General features: G+C 43.7%; 1 protein-coding gene and 1 long non-coding RNA gene across 2 annotated transcripts in view; one reads left to right on the top strand and one right to left on the bottom strand.

Annotated features, from left to right (window-relative positions):
- LOC110015045 overlaps positions 1-3259 on the top strand; it is a 3345-nt gene extending 86 nt beyond the window's left edge. Inside the window, exons 1-2 of the long non-coding RNA XR_002290098.2 lie at positions 1-2064; positions 2802-3259. The exon at positions 1-2064 is cut by the window's left edge and continues 86 nt beyond it. This is a non-coding gene — a long non-coding RNA (uncharacterized LOC110015045). The remainder of the gene's footprint in view (positions 2065-2801) is intronic.
- Positions 1-16010, bottom strand: part of scfd2 (sec1 family domain containing 2) — a 124508-nt gene that overhangs the window by 84158 nt on the left and 24340 nt on the right. The gene's annotated exons all lie outside the window — the stretch shown is intronic.

Below are 16010 nucleotides of genomic sequence, written 5' to 3'. Positions count from 1 at the left end.
TCCGCCACCATTGGCCAGGCTTCCCAAGCGGGCGTGTCTCCTCTGGCAATATAACTCATTGCTCTTGACCATGAGGAGCTCCCTGCAGAGCCCAAAACTTAGACATAGTCCTAATGTTACAGAACGCACCAACTGTCACTTAAGAACAAACATTATGGCAGTTTTATTCTTTACCATATTTGCAAAAGCTACAAAGGTCAACGGTCTTGAAAAATTAAAGAGACTTTATTCCAATCAGTACTTTTTAAGGTCAAATCTACATCTGTTGTCAGCCCAACATCCAATCACTGTTGGGTAACAGCAGCGTGTTGGCCCCTTCATCGCAAGGGGGCCTCTCTCCAATTCCAGTCAAAACTTCAGGGACCCCTCAAATGCAATCCCAACACACATTTTTCTTCTCAAACATTGTGAAATCAAAAACCATTCCAAGTTTGAGCTGCCAAACAGGATTTGGGATCTTTCCATTGCTCGTTCTGCTGATGTAAACAAAGCGTGTTAAACACAGTTAGGATGCAAACTGCAGAGCTTTGTCTTTCATCTGTCGCTTTGAAAAATCAGCTGATCACCAACAGATCCGTCTGTGTGCATTAAAGAGGACACTCATACGACCCTTTGTCTTCTGAATAAAGCACACTGCGTTTAGCAAATAACATTTTCGCTTGAAGAGTACCTGTTGCTATGCAACTTCTGCATCAGACAGAAACAAAGAGTGAATGAGCTGAAAGAGAAGATATTGAAGGACTCTGGGCCTCCTGATCATTTGTCAGGAACTGCTTCAGCCTTAGCTTGTGTTACCTCCCGGGCCTGTGAGCACAAACACTATGCTGTCGACAGCGAGCATCTAGTTTCTTTTGTTGAGCTTTTTTCATACTTTGTTGAGGAACCTCCAAACCTTTCTGACTTGTATGTCCTTCATAAAGATAAAGTTCATTCCCGGTTTGGACTTGATTAGAGGCACAGTGTCAGCTTGACTATAAAAGGCTTTCATTAAAACACATTTTTGTTTTTCTTGTTTATAGCCATGTTTTTTCATGCCTTTGCAACAAAACAAAAAAAAAAAAACAGTAATTGCAAGTTAGAGCTCTCTCCAGGGAGTCATCAACACTTCTACAAGATTTACTGTATCTTGAAAGACAAGATTTCAAAAAATCCTGCACTTCCAGTGTTTACTGAGCAGCCCGAGTGCAGAAGTGTGTGTGCTTTTTGGAGGAGGATGCATTCAGGGGACTGGGTCCCTTCAAGAGATGTCTGCCATGGCGCCAAAGCAGGAAGTGGAAGCCTTGAAACTGAGTGGGGAGGTTGACTAAAACCTCTCCCAATACTGAAGCTGAACTCAACAAAGTCAGACTTTTGGTGCCAACAGATGGTCTCAAGCAAAGCCCGGTGGAACCTCTCTGTGGTCCATGTGCATGTGGAACCAGGCTTCAGTGGCCTCACAGACTTTTCTCAGATGGTATTCCCAAGGTTTATTCCCACTGGGTTAACTAGTACTCTGCAGGTTAAAGTGAGACCATATGAAACCTCTTATAAACGGAATGACCGATGTCTGAGTAAAGACGTCGTGGCAGAGCTGCCGCATCACTGCCTTAGTAAAAGGAGGTTCATTTTATTATTACAATTACTAACCCAATGCTGCTTCATGTAGACTTGACCAAACAAAAACAAATACCCTTCTGTCAAGAATAAACATTTGTTTAGGGCTTAATATGTTGAATTAATTGAGAATTTAGAGTGAAACAGAATGTAACAACCCAGAAAAACGTTCTACTCAGAGAGGACTTTGCTGATTGGATAACTTTAAATTTGCAAGAAAATTATTGGGGCAGGACTGAAGCTTTTCTCTGTTTGTACTCAGACTTCTGCACCAATCACAAGTTCACACTTGCACTTTAATCTGGTTTGAATTTACTCTCAAATGATTGACAGATTACTGTTTGGAAATTCCTATAATCCTGTGGTCCAAAAAGGCTCAATCTCGCCCAATCACAGACCCTGGCCAAACTCCGCCCTTGCCCAGCTCAGCCTGAACAGGAAACCAGCTCCAGATGCAACCCCAGGAGGACGGTGAGTGTTTCAGATGCAGTGCAGAGCGCTAACCAGAACCAGGCCTTTAACGCATTGCTCACTGCCTGCACAATGACCCTTTTTCTGGGCCTGCAGGCAGGGGGGAGGGGAGGGCGGGCATGGGAGGTGTGGGTCTTGAAGCGAACAAAAACAGAGGTGGCTATACGTCAGACTTTTTGCTGACCAGCTAAGACTCAGCACAAAGAAATGCCAGTTAGTTACTACAAGGCCAAACGTTTCCATTCTTCTTAAAATGAACACATGTGCCTCATTTGTAAATATATGATCATAACCAATTTGCATTCATGAATAACAACTAATAAAACTGGAAGGCACACAAGTAAACCCTAAAAAACACGCACTAATTTTGGATCCAGACGATGACAACTGAACTATGGCTCCAAATCATCTTCAGCCAGTTTAGTATGGATTTTTAGTAAAAGAGCTGGATGACAAACAAACATCACCACATTCAGATGGCATTGAAGAATTCTGAAGACGTAAACAACAACAGAATCTGATAAAAATGGCCAATATTCTCTCCAGACAGCTGCAGATGTCACTGGAAAAGCCTGCTTAGAGTAACCCGTCAAGACGATGATGAATCCAACCGCCGGTTCACCGGAAAAACTGTTTATGAAAAAGGAGGAAGTTTGCCTTAAGTTGAGCAGAAATGGAAAAAATAAAGTTTATATCTGGATGTCTTTTACCAGCCATTATTCTGTCTTGTGTGAAAGGTGTGTTCAACAAATGGGAATCCAAACACGAAGAAGAGACGTGCGCACGCAGGACACCCAGGACCCAACAGCCATGAATCTCCCCTACATGAAACACATCAAGACATCACATTTCCTCTGCTCATATCAACAGTTTGCAGTCACTTCTACCATCTCAACCTCTTCATAAAACAGACCTGGTCTCATGGCTTTTATGCATTTTACATCTGTGAGCACAGATGGTACAGAAATGTTTTGACGCGTCACGCGACGCGGCTTATTTTAGAAAAATCTGCAAGTGCTTTTATTGTGAAGGACAGAGTAAAAGCAGTGAAAGGTACTGCAGTTTGTATTCCATAGCTGTCTATAGCTCTCAAAAGGTTGTTTTTTTCTGCACTACACAGGTACTTGCTGTAGAATAGAAAGTCTTTACTGTCATTATACATGGTATAATAATAAAATAAAGAAACTGTCCCAAAGCCTGTTTGTCCTGGCTGGTATGGATCTGTAATATCTGCCAGAAGGCAGAAACCTTCTCCTTATCAACAAAATCTGAAATGTGAAACCCACTTTCAGACTTGTCCATCAGTAAGTTACCTCGCACGCGTCTCATAGAGGCTCAGCTCGACGCAGAATGATAGAGCAGCTAATCTGGAAATGAAATGGAAGAAGTGCAGCCTGGAGGAAGACGAGACTGCTTGATTTAGTGTCTGATTTGATGGATTGTTGTAAAGAATGAGATTTGCTTTGGTGACTGAAGGAGAACATGAACATGAAACGCACATCAAGTAAAGGTCTTTGGGGATGACAGATACAAATGAACACATCAAAATTAATGTAGCTTTGTTATTTGGTTGTTCCATAGTTCTGCTCTTTCTGTGGAAAGCCATTTTCCATTTGTTGGTCTTTTCTCTAAACTGTTTTAGTCAGATGTGGAGGTGACAGTGAGGGGGGCAACAGGGTCTGCAGATGTATACAGTGGAAGGTCAGCCTGTCGGTACATAAAAAACCTTTTAAAGCAACACTCCCACCTCTCTGCCACCTTTCATCCTCATGCGTCTCCATGTCTTTCATCTGCGTTTATCTTTTCTTCTGCTCCATGTTGGTTTGGTCCAGAGCTGGAGAGCTATAATTTGGGAGAGCCGAGGGACGCGATGGCAAAAACAAACACACATTCCACGCAGTCCGCCCTCTCACCATCAGCCAACCACACTCTGGTCACTGCGGCTGGATTCTGTCTGCCCGGCACACGACACCCCGCCAGCTTATCTCACTCCTGCACTGCAGAAATGAGCTTTAATGTTCCATGTTAAACCTCCTGCACTTATCCCCCACTGAGACAAACCAACTGATGCCCTCTCAGGCAGACGCATGCAAGCACACAGAAACCACCACGCCCCCCTCTAACCCCGACAGGGACAGAACATTACATCTATTCACTGACTGAAGGGGCTGAGGACGACAAAAAGATACCTAAGGTCAACTCAACCTCAGTGCAAAGCGTGGTGCAAATCTATGAGAATGCTTTAAATTTGATCAGCCATGACAGCTGGTTTCATTTTCACCTGTGTGTATGAAGATGGAGGCCCAAACTAATGCAAAACCAGCAAAGGCTCTGGCAGACAGAGTCCCAACCATACGGCCGCAGAGGACGCAGCCTCCCCACTTTTACGACCAGGCGACATTTAAAACACTCGCAGGTCAAGAAGTCAGCGCAGTGCTTTCCCGTCCTCTTTTTCCACATGAAAGATGATCCTTGTGTCTGTCTCACACATGGTGGACAGGAAGCACAACACATTTACATGGAGGCTGACTGCAATCAACCAGCTCATTTCAAAATAAGAGCTTATCTTGTGTTTAGGATGCAGTTAGTCTGTAAGGAAATGTGCAATGAGTTCCCGTCACATGATGTTTTTCTGCTACATGTATGTCACAAAAAGCAGTCTTAACTGTATATTAGGCTGCTTGAATAGGCAGCAAACCCAGTTTTTGTGAGACGGATGTTGCTCTTTCAGAGCGCAATGGGAACTGAGACTAAAAAACAACAATAGGGGGCACTGTTGCCTCACAGGAAAGCCAGCCAAAATCCTTCCGGCTGCTTTCCCTCCAAAACTTCATCCTGGAAAAGACTTCAATAGACAGGAAACAGACTGTATTTAAAAGCCAGTGTTGTTGAGCTGACAGCATTTAAACATGTTGGATCCACAAGCTGATCTGAGCCTGCTCTGTGAGCTCTTTCTCACTTTCTACTCTGTCATCGAGAAGTTGTCATAAAAATGGACTGAATGCTGATTCTAGAGGACTGGTCATAGCTTTAAGGTACAGCTGGGGTTGTGTGAATCGCAGACGTAGATTTTTGTGCCACGTGTGGAAGGAGGCGGCCCTTTTCTTGGCTCACATCACCACTCAGGTTAGACGTGATCTCTGAAGAGCGTGTAAAAAGAGACGTGACACTGGGAGCAGCAGGTTCACCGCTTAAATGAACAAGATGGACTTTTTTATGTCGTGTAATAAGGTCCGCTTCGTTTTCTGGACGTCATCACCAACCTGAGCCGGTCCGTGTGTCAGGCGCAGACAAACTGGTGCTCAAACCCGGCTGCTCTTCCACAAACATTTATGGAACACTCATACTGAAAACAAGCAATGCTCCTCTGGTTTTTAGAACGTACACACACCTGGATGCATGCTGACACGTAATGGGACATTAGTTTATAAAACCTTCTAGAAACAAACAAACCAAAAATCCTGGGGATAAACAGCACATTAAACATGGGAAAAAACAACTCTGGGATTATGGGAAGGGATGGACCTCCACCGTCAGATCTTATCAACGGTGACGGCGGTGTGAGTGTGCTGGCTGGCTCACAGGATGATTACATTCATTTTGTGACTAAGACTTTTACTCCAAAATTCATAACTCTACTGTTATTTTAGAGTCTGAAAGTTCTATTTGGATGATATGACTATTACTTTCAATTTATTAATAAAAAGAAAAAACAAAGTCTCACTCTGACCATCTTTTGATACTTTTTCAGAGCATTTTCAGTGGTCTTTCAATTATGATTATGCCGTCTTATGGCAAGATCGAAAATCTTGTCATTTTCTAGGACATAGTGTCTGCAGAGCAGCAAGAGTTCATTAAAAAATTCACCTCTGAGTTGTGGGGGCAGGACTGTTGCCATGGCATAAGCCTGTCCCATACCCATCATCCATCCATCTCTCCAGATGGCTTACAGCCCCTCAGACCCCCAACCTAGTGTTACAGGGCCGTCCATCTGCCCAGTTCTGATCCAGATTCCAGCTCAGACCAGGAAAACAAAGACTGTCATGGATCTATTGGTCTGACAGTGGAGGAATCATGATGGAGTTACAGCTCCTACGTCACACTCACAAGCTTTTTTCAACAGTATTTTTTCTTTTTTTTTGCAATCCAGACAGACTCACGACATTTTGAATTAAACAAAAACTCAGAAATACAACTTTAATCTTAATTTTCTTACTTCTATATATGTTCTCCATCATCAGAAAAATGCCACGGGAACATGTTAAAACACCAAAAACAGTACTTTCACTGATGTGGGGTTTTAAAAGTGGGATATCTTTTCCCAGTTTTTCAGATTCATCTGTGATATTTGTGTACTGATGTGTGGAGAGCTGCACAGAACAAAAAGACAGCACCAACAGTGATGTCGCATCTCAACCTGCGCCCATACACATGCTGCAGGTTTTTGGGTGGTCTAAGTCTGTGGATGGTCTTAGATAGGAGGGCCTGCCTCCTAAGGCTAGCACAGCTGTGTATTACAGTTCCATTGATGCTCGTGCAGCCAGCTTAAACAACGTCATGAAAATGGAATGTACCACTGTCATGCGTGTGGTAAGAGTATACTAAAGTATCTCCAAGCCTAATGGAAGTTGAAAACACTTTTGACGTTGAAGTGATGCTGACGTACAGTGCCCTTAAGACACACTCTAGTCATTAGTAAGGTGCGAGTTCTGGCTCCTTGCCGACCTGGAAATGCTGTGTCCATAAATATCTGTAGGACACCTATAGGATGTCCACACAAACTACAGTCTGTCTAATTACCTCATTTCTAACTGTCAGGCTGGGCACAAGGAGTAGACACTTGTCACTTGAACAGCACCAACAGGGCCTTACGCGGTTTGCAAGATTTGGAGAGTTCAAAAAAACAGAAAATCGGTTCGACATGCCTACTTCACCCATGTGTTGTATAAGTGTTTTCTATGACCTATCGTCTGCAGCATGCCCATAGAAATAGAGAATGTGCATGAACATTTTCTCTTTAAGACTGGTGGTCTATGACTTTGTGTGCCCCGTACAGGTTTGCTCATTTTCTACCTGCGGACACCAATAAGGACAGCTGGGACTAAGGCCTCAGACGGTCACAGACATATTGTGAAAAGGGAGGAATGTTGGTGGACGAGGCGGAAGAGGAGATGGAAGGTGAATGGCTGGTTACTAATCAGATGCATCTTTGTGTGTGAAAACGGATCACAGTTGTGTTGTGCTGACTCTAGCTCAGCCCACAGGCTGAAACGGAACAATACAAACAGGATTACTGCCGCACAAACATTCCCATCGCTTCAAGCCCAATGTTCAGCTAAAACAACACCGAGGAGGGGCACTGAAGTAAGCCAAAGCCACCAATACAGGCTAACACATATCTTTGCTACTTTTTCGGACAAAATACATCATCTCTCCATATTGTCTCCCCGTTCCCAGATTTTTCCCGTCATTCCCCAAAGAGCTTACTCTCCTCCTCTCTGCTGTCCTCGGCTGAAGGGACAACTCCCATGACGCAAATCCCACAGTCTTATCTGACATGATAAATGCTCCAAGACTAATACAACTATGATGAAGATATGAAATCTGCCAGAAGTAAAATTACACAATTGGAAAACACAGCTGCACAGAACTTCTTCAATAACATCTTAAATTGTCAAAAAGTTGCTGCCGAAAGTGTCAGAATGTAGCGCTGGACCCAGCCTAGTAGAGAACAAACTGCATTTTGTAGTTTCGCTATACTAGTTTTTTATTAATGTAGCACGCTCGAGGAATTAGCATGAGCATGAGGTTTTTAAAAACAAACACAATCAATTCTACAGCTTACAATATTCATTCATCTTCTTGACCGTTTATTCCCTTTCAGGGTCACGGGGTTGCCGGAGCCTATCCCGGCCACTTGGGCGTAGGCAAGGGATGCCCTGGACTGGTCGCCAGTCTGTCGCAGGGTAGAATATCTTCAATCACACATCCATTCACTCTCACACTCACACCTATGGACAATTTAGAGTTGCCAATTAACCTATGAAGCATGTTTTTGGATGGTGGGAGGAAGCCGGAGATCCCGGAGAAAACCCACGCATGCACGGGGAGAACATGCAAACTCCACACAGAAAGGTCCCCCCATTGATGTTGTGTTTTTCAGGTCCCCCAGCCAGGGGCCTTCTTGCCGTGAGACAAGAGCGCTAACCACTGCGCCACCGTGCAGCCAGCTTACAGCTTACAATATATGAAACTTAAATTAGACACAACAAACGCACAAACATCTTTGTTTTCCTCATCTGACTCAAAGCTGTATGGCTGGATAGATCCAAAATTGATCACTATTTTTGTGGCACCGCTAATGTTAGCTTGGGGTTGTGAGGGGCTGTAAGCTAGCAGGAGAGAGTAAAAAGGGATGATGGGAAATGGCCCTAATCTATGCCTAAATTTGATTTTGGCTGCAAAGCTCAACTACTCATCCTGCTCAATTATTCAAATCAAACTTTATTTATATAGCAGTTTTCCTTTAATACACAAAGTGCTTTAGTTAAAGACAAAACAAAATCAATATTACAAAAACAAGCACAAAAATTAAAATAGAGCCCCCTCCACAGACCTACACACAACCACCCACCCCTTTTCCACCTCCCACCCCCTAATGAACCCACTAACTCAATCTCATCTTCTAGATTGGTAAACAACTTACTTCAGGGCTTTATGGAAATACTCGGCGACTAAGTCAGAACTCGACTGGGTCACAGAAATGTGTGGTGATTGCAAACCAATTCTAGACTTTCAAAGCTGTGGAATTTTGAAGGCCAAAGCTTTTTAAGGAAAAGAAAAGGAAACATTCGAGCACAGACAGAGTCAGCCTAAAGACTGAAGCTGAGCAAACGTGCAAAGTTTGGATCCTGCATTTTGCTACTGGACTGTTGTGTTTTCAGACAGGATGTGAAGATGCAGTCAATGGCGCTTCAACAAGGACAACTGAACTTCTGATCCTCACATCCAGATGTGCAGGAATGTTTTAGCCAAGTAAATGCCTCACATTCTGCATAGTAATAAGCTCAGAAAAACACTTGACAGCTTCTGTCTGTTTAATAACAAACATGACCACCCAAAATGCATGCTGCCTCCTGAGTGCATGTCAGACACATGCAGCACGGATGCTACAGAGTGCAGCGCACAGACTTTGTGACTGCTCACTGGAAAGAAACAATGTACAGCATCTACCCCAGAACAAAAGACATGGGGGCACATGGGAGGCGTAGGAGGAGAGCTCTGCTCCTCCCCCAGCCCCCACACCCTCAACCCCACTCCAAATTAGCGGTTCCGTGCTCATTTGGGGTTGCTTTGATCACTTTTACCAGTTCCTCGAGTAGTGCTGCAGCACAATCGGGAAAACAGAAAGCGCAACAAACGTGAAACAATAGAAGAGAAGTACACAGATGAAAGCTCCAAGAGAAAAACAGGAATTTCTGAGGTTTTCTCATGAATGCTTTCAAATCAGGCCTTCCTCGGTTTAAACCACGACTAGCAGTGGACACTTCTCTACAAGAAGAATTTTAGCACTGTGCTGTTGGCCAAAAAGCCCACATAGTCAATAATTTAACAACTGCTCCAACATTTACGTCATGTGTGCTCATTAAAATGCATCTCTATGCAAGTTGTGCCTCACTCATATGTAGGCAATTGTCTCTGTCCATCATATGAGCAGTAAACATACCCAGTGTACTGGCACAAGTTCTGAAGGACTTTAGCAAACTGGTTTTGTCAGTGCGTACATGCTCACACTGGCTGCACTCACATGTGGCTGCTGCCCTTCTACCCCCTATATCAGGCTCCACTGCTGCTCCACATTAGCCCTCAAAAATAATGAAACACTTTTGCACAAACATGGTGAGAGCAGCAGAATTACTCTTGCAGGATGAAAGGATTGGGGAAGGGGGAAGACACACACTTAAGCATGTGGAAGACTAGAAGGGAAAGAAAAAAAAACGTACTAATAATGTGCAGGACAAAGAGGGTAACTATGCACCTCCAGAGCCCTGCTTGCAGTCCAGGGGGCGCAACTTTTTTTACACTAATGTCAGTTATGAAAGGAGAGAAAGGACTTAAAAAGCCTCCACAGAAATGTTTCATTTGTAGCTCATACCAGAGAATTCCAAGAGGCTGGCTTTTCCAAACACACAATCACACACATGGAAATCCTAAAAAAGCTGAGCTGCATGCTTTTTATCCAGATAATGCAAAGGCAAATGCCAGCTCCATGTGAACTGAGCTCAAAAATCAGTGACAGCTATCAGTGTTAAAGCAGAAAAACAGAAAACATTTAAATGAGAGCAGCTAGGAGTCTTAGCATCTGATGCCTTCAGTGTCCTCCTGCTGGAGAGAGGCTCCCACGACCTGAGATGCTGCTGGATTTATCCTGGAATCTGCCACAAGGAGCCTAGACATTTAATTAAATGCAGCCTTTCAACATAATCACATTCTTTTACTTTAAACTGGTTAGTTTCTCTCTTCTGTATAGGGGTGGCACACTCTCTAAGCTGCTGATGAAGACTTGGCTGATCCAGTCATGAACACACGAGTGGACCCAGAGGGGCCCCTTCACCTGATCATAAACCCTCCAGGCCCGGGCTGTGGAGCTATGTGCCTCATGTGGAGTACAGCCTGGAGGAAGTGTGTAATTAATTGCAGAACACGAGTGTCAAGAGACTGTCTTTGATTGACTGGTTTGACCTGTGCCACTTGGTCGCCATAGTGATTGGTTAGCATTGTTCCCTCTGGGGAACTGCCTGAATCGCCGGGGTGATGAGGTGGTCTGAGGGTGGACATAAATGAATAGATGAGGGGGGTGCAGACTGAGGTTTCAGATGGGTACAATTACACACTATGGCAAAGAGAAGTCCTTGTCCCACATTTGCTTCATGACCTTAAAGGGGATCACTCCACCTTACCACATTCATCTCTATTTACCTTATTCATGCCTCTGCCTATCTGGGGCAGTGGGGGCACTGCTGATGCTCTGAGTTCCAGTTTGTCTAAAACAGTCTCCCAGAATTCCAGAAGAGGAGCAAAGGATCCAGGAATTTCGCTGCGTCTCCATTTCAGATCAGACATGAAGGCTGAAAGAGCCAAAAAGAGCCTCTGACCTTTGCTGGCCTGTGCTCAGCAGGTAGTGACTGTTGAGCCGATAATCTGTCCTGAGGTGGAGCTTTTCTGCAGTGAACAGAGAGGCTGTTTGTGACAACAGGAAGTCTAAACAATGTTTCCAGAACAAGCGTGTTAAGGGATGCTCATGCATGAATGCATGCATGCACACACAGATCCATGCACACCTGACTGCAGTCGCATCTGGACAGAGTTTCTCATTGTGACAGATTGTAGAAGAAGGGCCCACAATGAGTGGTCAGTGAGATGTAAACTGAGGAGAGGGGTGTGTGCCAGCCTGAGCTCTATAAGGTAGAGGGTGGTTTATGCGCTATCTGCTACAGTGGGTTAGTGTTGGGTCTTTAGCAAATACCCAACAACTTACTCAACGGCCAGCTCTAAGGCCTTCCCTGCTAACAATCAAAGTGTGAATGCAAGGCACTGTGGGATTTTTCCCCATCTGCGGTGTCTTGTTGGAGCATGCTCAAATGAAGTCTGACGCCAGGAGACTAAAGTCAGCAGACCACACTGACCTGATTCACCAGGGTGGTGAGGGCTACCGGGAACCTTGAAAGCCTCCTGTGATCTTGTTTTTTTGACCACCTCACTCGGATGCAAGAAGACCCTCCATCTTTGTTCAACAGAGTTCTAAAATATGGATGATTTGAAGGAAAAAGACAGCATTTTCCTTCAGCAGTTTGTCGGAGTGATGGGCTAAAGAGCGAAAATGCTGCAAAACCCTTAAGAGAAAAAGCATTTTTTCTTTATTTTTCTTCTGGTCTTCAAATACAAAGTTCACAGTAATTTTGGTAAAAATGTATTTAGATTTCTGTTCAGTGTGAAGAAATCAAAAGTATTTCATTACAATGAGATGTTATTCAAATAGTTAATTTGCATTTATTGTTGTTATGAGGGTTCAGCGAATGCTGACTGAATGGTTAGCCCTCTTTGCTAAAAATGTGGACACCCCACATAGAAAACCTCCTCTGGAAGGGAAGTGCTTTGAATCTGCAGCTCACACAACAATGTAAGGACCAGGCAAATGTCCAGATAGGTACACTTGCAGCAACTGCACTTATGCCAAGTGATGACAAAAGAAACCAAGGTTGCTTTGTGAGGAAAACAAAGTGTTTCTGAGCTCAGACACAGCAGGAGCTGAAACTCCAATTCTAAAGCTATTACCATCAAAGCAATTCCCATTAAGTTTCAGTTCAATGAACTGAGTTATAGATTTAGCAGAAAGATGCTTAAAATGCAGCACATGCAAATTACCACTAAGCTGAACAGTGAAGCCAAAGCGGTTTAATAAGAGCCAGCATCAAGGCATGCTCTTCATTCTGCAGCAGCAACAGATGGAACAGCATCATCTGCAGCAGAGGAGCCATAACTGAGGACAGTGATGATCCCTTTGGCCTGCCAGCCCATCACCTCGGTTAAAAAGGTGCTTCTCCATAAACAAACCTGACTGCCAATTAAACACAAAGTACATTAGGCCTGAGCTGTGTAGAGGGATGTAAACACAGCCGTCTGAGTGCTGCTCTTGAGCCGAACGGCGACTGGGCAGAGGAGGGAGAAGAAGGGATGGGGGCTGTTGCTGCATCTTCCTGGGAGTGAACTCCTCCAATCCTTTTTCTTCCATAATAATCCTTTTCTAACCAAACACAGGAAGGAAGAGACACGTAAATAACTCATTCTTTTGATAAACCCCGCTCTCCTCCAGCCGTACATTCCATGAAGTTCTACAACCAAGGAAAACATGAAGGCGAGGAATTGATAGGAGAAAGGCTACCAGGATGTAGAGCAGTCTAAGCTGTCTAATATGACTCAGAGGGAAGCCAAATAAAATCATTTAGAGAGGATGAAAGGAAAGACAGCAGACTGACAGAGTGGCTGCTTTGTTCAGCACAGACAGGAGATTGTCTGAACCTCCTGAGGATCATGCTGAGAGCAGATCTGCATTGCAGCAGGGTTGGATTTAGGAGTGGGGGGAACAGAAAGTGGATGGATGGGGAGACAGTAGGTTCATGTCAGCCCAATTGTGAAGCTCTTTAACAGCAGAGAACTGCAGGAGGTTGGTGCTGGACCTTTCAGGGCAGCGCCTCGGAGTCATTCACACTTGATGTATACAATTGTCCATGAAGCAGGGAAACAGCAGAGACGCGCTGTGAGCGGGAATGTCTGCGATGTGGGACAGGCACCACCATGCCCTGGGGAAAGACCAATTACTGACTTAAAGCTTCTGCTCGGTCTGTGGCATGCAGCTCAGATAAGATGAAAGTCACTCCAAGCCAAAGTCAGCTTTTTTTTCCTGTCGCCATGAGAAGTTATGCAATCCAGATGTTATGTATGGAACTGCATAAACAATGGGATGGTGGGGATCAATCTGCTTTCTTGCAGCACCGCATCACACGAGATGACACAGGTTTTTATTGTCATACTGCTAACACGCAGCAGATCTGCAGCTCTGAGCCTCAGCAGGTCAGTGCTAGTCCAGGAGGGGTCAGGACACAGGGCTGGGGGGTGTAATAAGTCTTTAGGGAAGGATGTGGTGACACTGTCCCAGAAGCTCCTAATGGAGGAAGATCCTGGTAATTAGACTCATCAGTGTGGTAATTTACAACACAATCCTGAGCAAAGCCAAAACAAAACTCTGTTCCTCTTTGGCCATTCTTTTTCCACAGGTGAGGGGCATTTTATTCAGAGAGCAACCTGAAGAACAACTTAAGATCCCACTCTGATCGTCTTTTGGTCTGTTGTCAAAGCGTTCCCAGAGGTCTTTTAATTATGATGATGCTATTTTCATCCAAAATCAAAAACTTGAGTTGTTTTCTAGGACATAGTTTCTACAGTCATCAGGAGTTCATTAGAAATTCAGCTCTAAGTTGTGGGCGGGACCGTTGGCACAGAGTAAGCCTGCCTTCATTTCCCAGCATGCCTTTGTTTACACGTTCTCCCACTAGCTCACAGCTCCTTACAACCTCAGGCTAACAATACCGATGCAAAAAAGATAGTGGCGACGTGGACGAGGAAAACAAAGACAAGAATGGATTTAGTCGTCTACAGAGACCTGTTAATTGTATAACCTACATCACCATTACAAGCTATTTCAAATGTTGTTTTTCGTCTGCTCCTGATTCACTACAATAAGAAATAAAGACATTCTAAGAAATGCAGTTTTGATCTTAATTTTTTTTATATACAGTATGGCCTACATTATGAAAAAATCCCACATGAACATATTAAAAACACCAAAACCACCATTTTCATTGGAGTGGTTCTTTAAAGCCACGCAGCAAGCTCTCAAATACAGTCAGGACCATAAATCTTTGGACAGAGACACATTCTTTCTAATTTAGTTTCTGTACATTACCACAGTGAATTTTAAATAAAACAACTCAGATGTCATTGAAGTGCAGACTTTCAGCTTTTATTCCATGGGTTGAACAAAAAGATTGTATAAAAATGTGAAAAACTAAAGCATTTTTTAAAAACAGTCCCTTCATTTCATGGGCTCATAAGTAATTGGACAGTTGACTTCCATGCTATTGCATGGGCAGGTGTGGGCAATTCCCTTGTTATTTCATTATGAGTGAAGCAGATGAAAGGCCTGGAGTTGATTAGAGGACTCGTGCTGCATTTTGAAAGTTTTGCTGTGAACAGACAACATGCGGTCAAAGGAGCTCTCCATGCAGGTGAAAGGAGCCATCATTAAGCTGAGAAAACAGCTGAGTTTCTGTACATTACTGTGGTAATGTACAGAAATTAAATTATCTATGGTCCTGACTGTATACCATGTGAGGCAGTGATGCAAACTGAATACAGCTGCTTGAACAACTCCAGAGATGACGGTAAAGTTACACTGAACCTCCAACAAAAGGTTTTAAGAATTTAAGGCTGACATTTATTGGATAATCTTTTATAAGGAAAATAGAGGAGGAAGTGCTCAAACCTTATGAGAACAGATCTCTGGATAAGGTGCACTCTTGATTACAATAAATAAAAAAAGGGCTAAAAACCTTTCATGCAATTTATCTGGATGCTATAGACCATCCTTAACTCAAAAGAGTGTTTTATTTTGTTTAGAAGCATTGAAGTTAGGACATGACATCATTGCACTTTCCCAAACAAGACCCAGGACAAAACCCTGGAACTAGTCTGTCCTCAGATATCCAAAAATCCAAACTGCGGCTTGTTTGGTTGATTTTAAATTCTAACATTAAACACATAAGACATTCAGAAACCTTTACTGTGGTACTGACTTATTTCAATAACAGAAGTGTCACAAAGAGGGAAAAAGGGTCAAGCTTTAACACCACAAATAATAATAATAATAATAATAATAATAATGGATTGGATTTATCTGCGCTTTTCAAGACACCCAAAGCGCTTACAGTGTGTCCATTATTCATTCTCTCCTCATTCATACTTGGTGATGGTAAGCTATGGTTGTAGCCACAGCTGCCCTGGGGCAGACTGACAGAGGCGTGGCTGCCAGTTCGCGGCTACGGCACCTCTGACCATCACCGGGATCATTCATGCACATTCACACACCAGTGGAGCCACACTGGACAGACTAGTTCCAAAACACAAATCTCACAAGCTATTAAAAAATTCACCACCGCGATGTGTGGAAAGAACATGAAGCTGCCGTCTTTGCTAGTGCTAGCAGTCATTGCATGGAAGTAGCTGTCAGCGTCCTGCACTAGCATTGATAGTCAGCGTTTTTTTCTTCTGCTGCAAATGTGCTGAAAACATCAACAGCTAACCTGTCAGAAAGCAGAGATGCTACTTGT

This window comes from Oryzias latipes, chromosome 4 (genome assembly GCF_002234675.1).
Source record: "Oryzias latipes chromosome 4, ASM223467v1".
Classification (NCBI taxonomy): Eukaryota; Metazoa; Chordata; class Actinopteri; order Beloniformes; family Adrianichthyidae; genus Oryzias; species Oryzias latipes.
The sequence above is the reverse complement of the archived record's forward strand: the minus strand, read 5'-3'. Positions and strand labels throughout refer to the sequence as shown.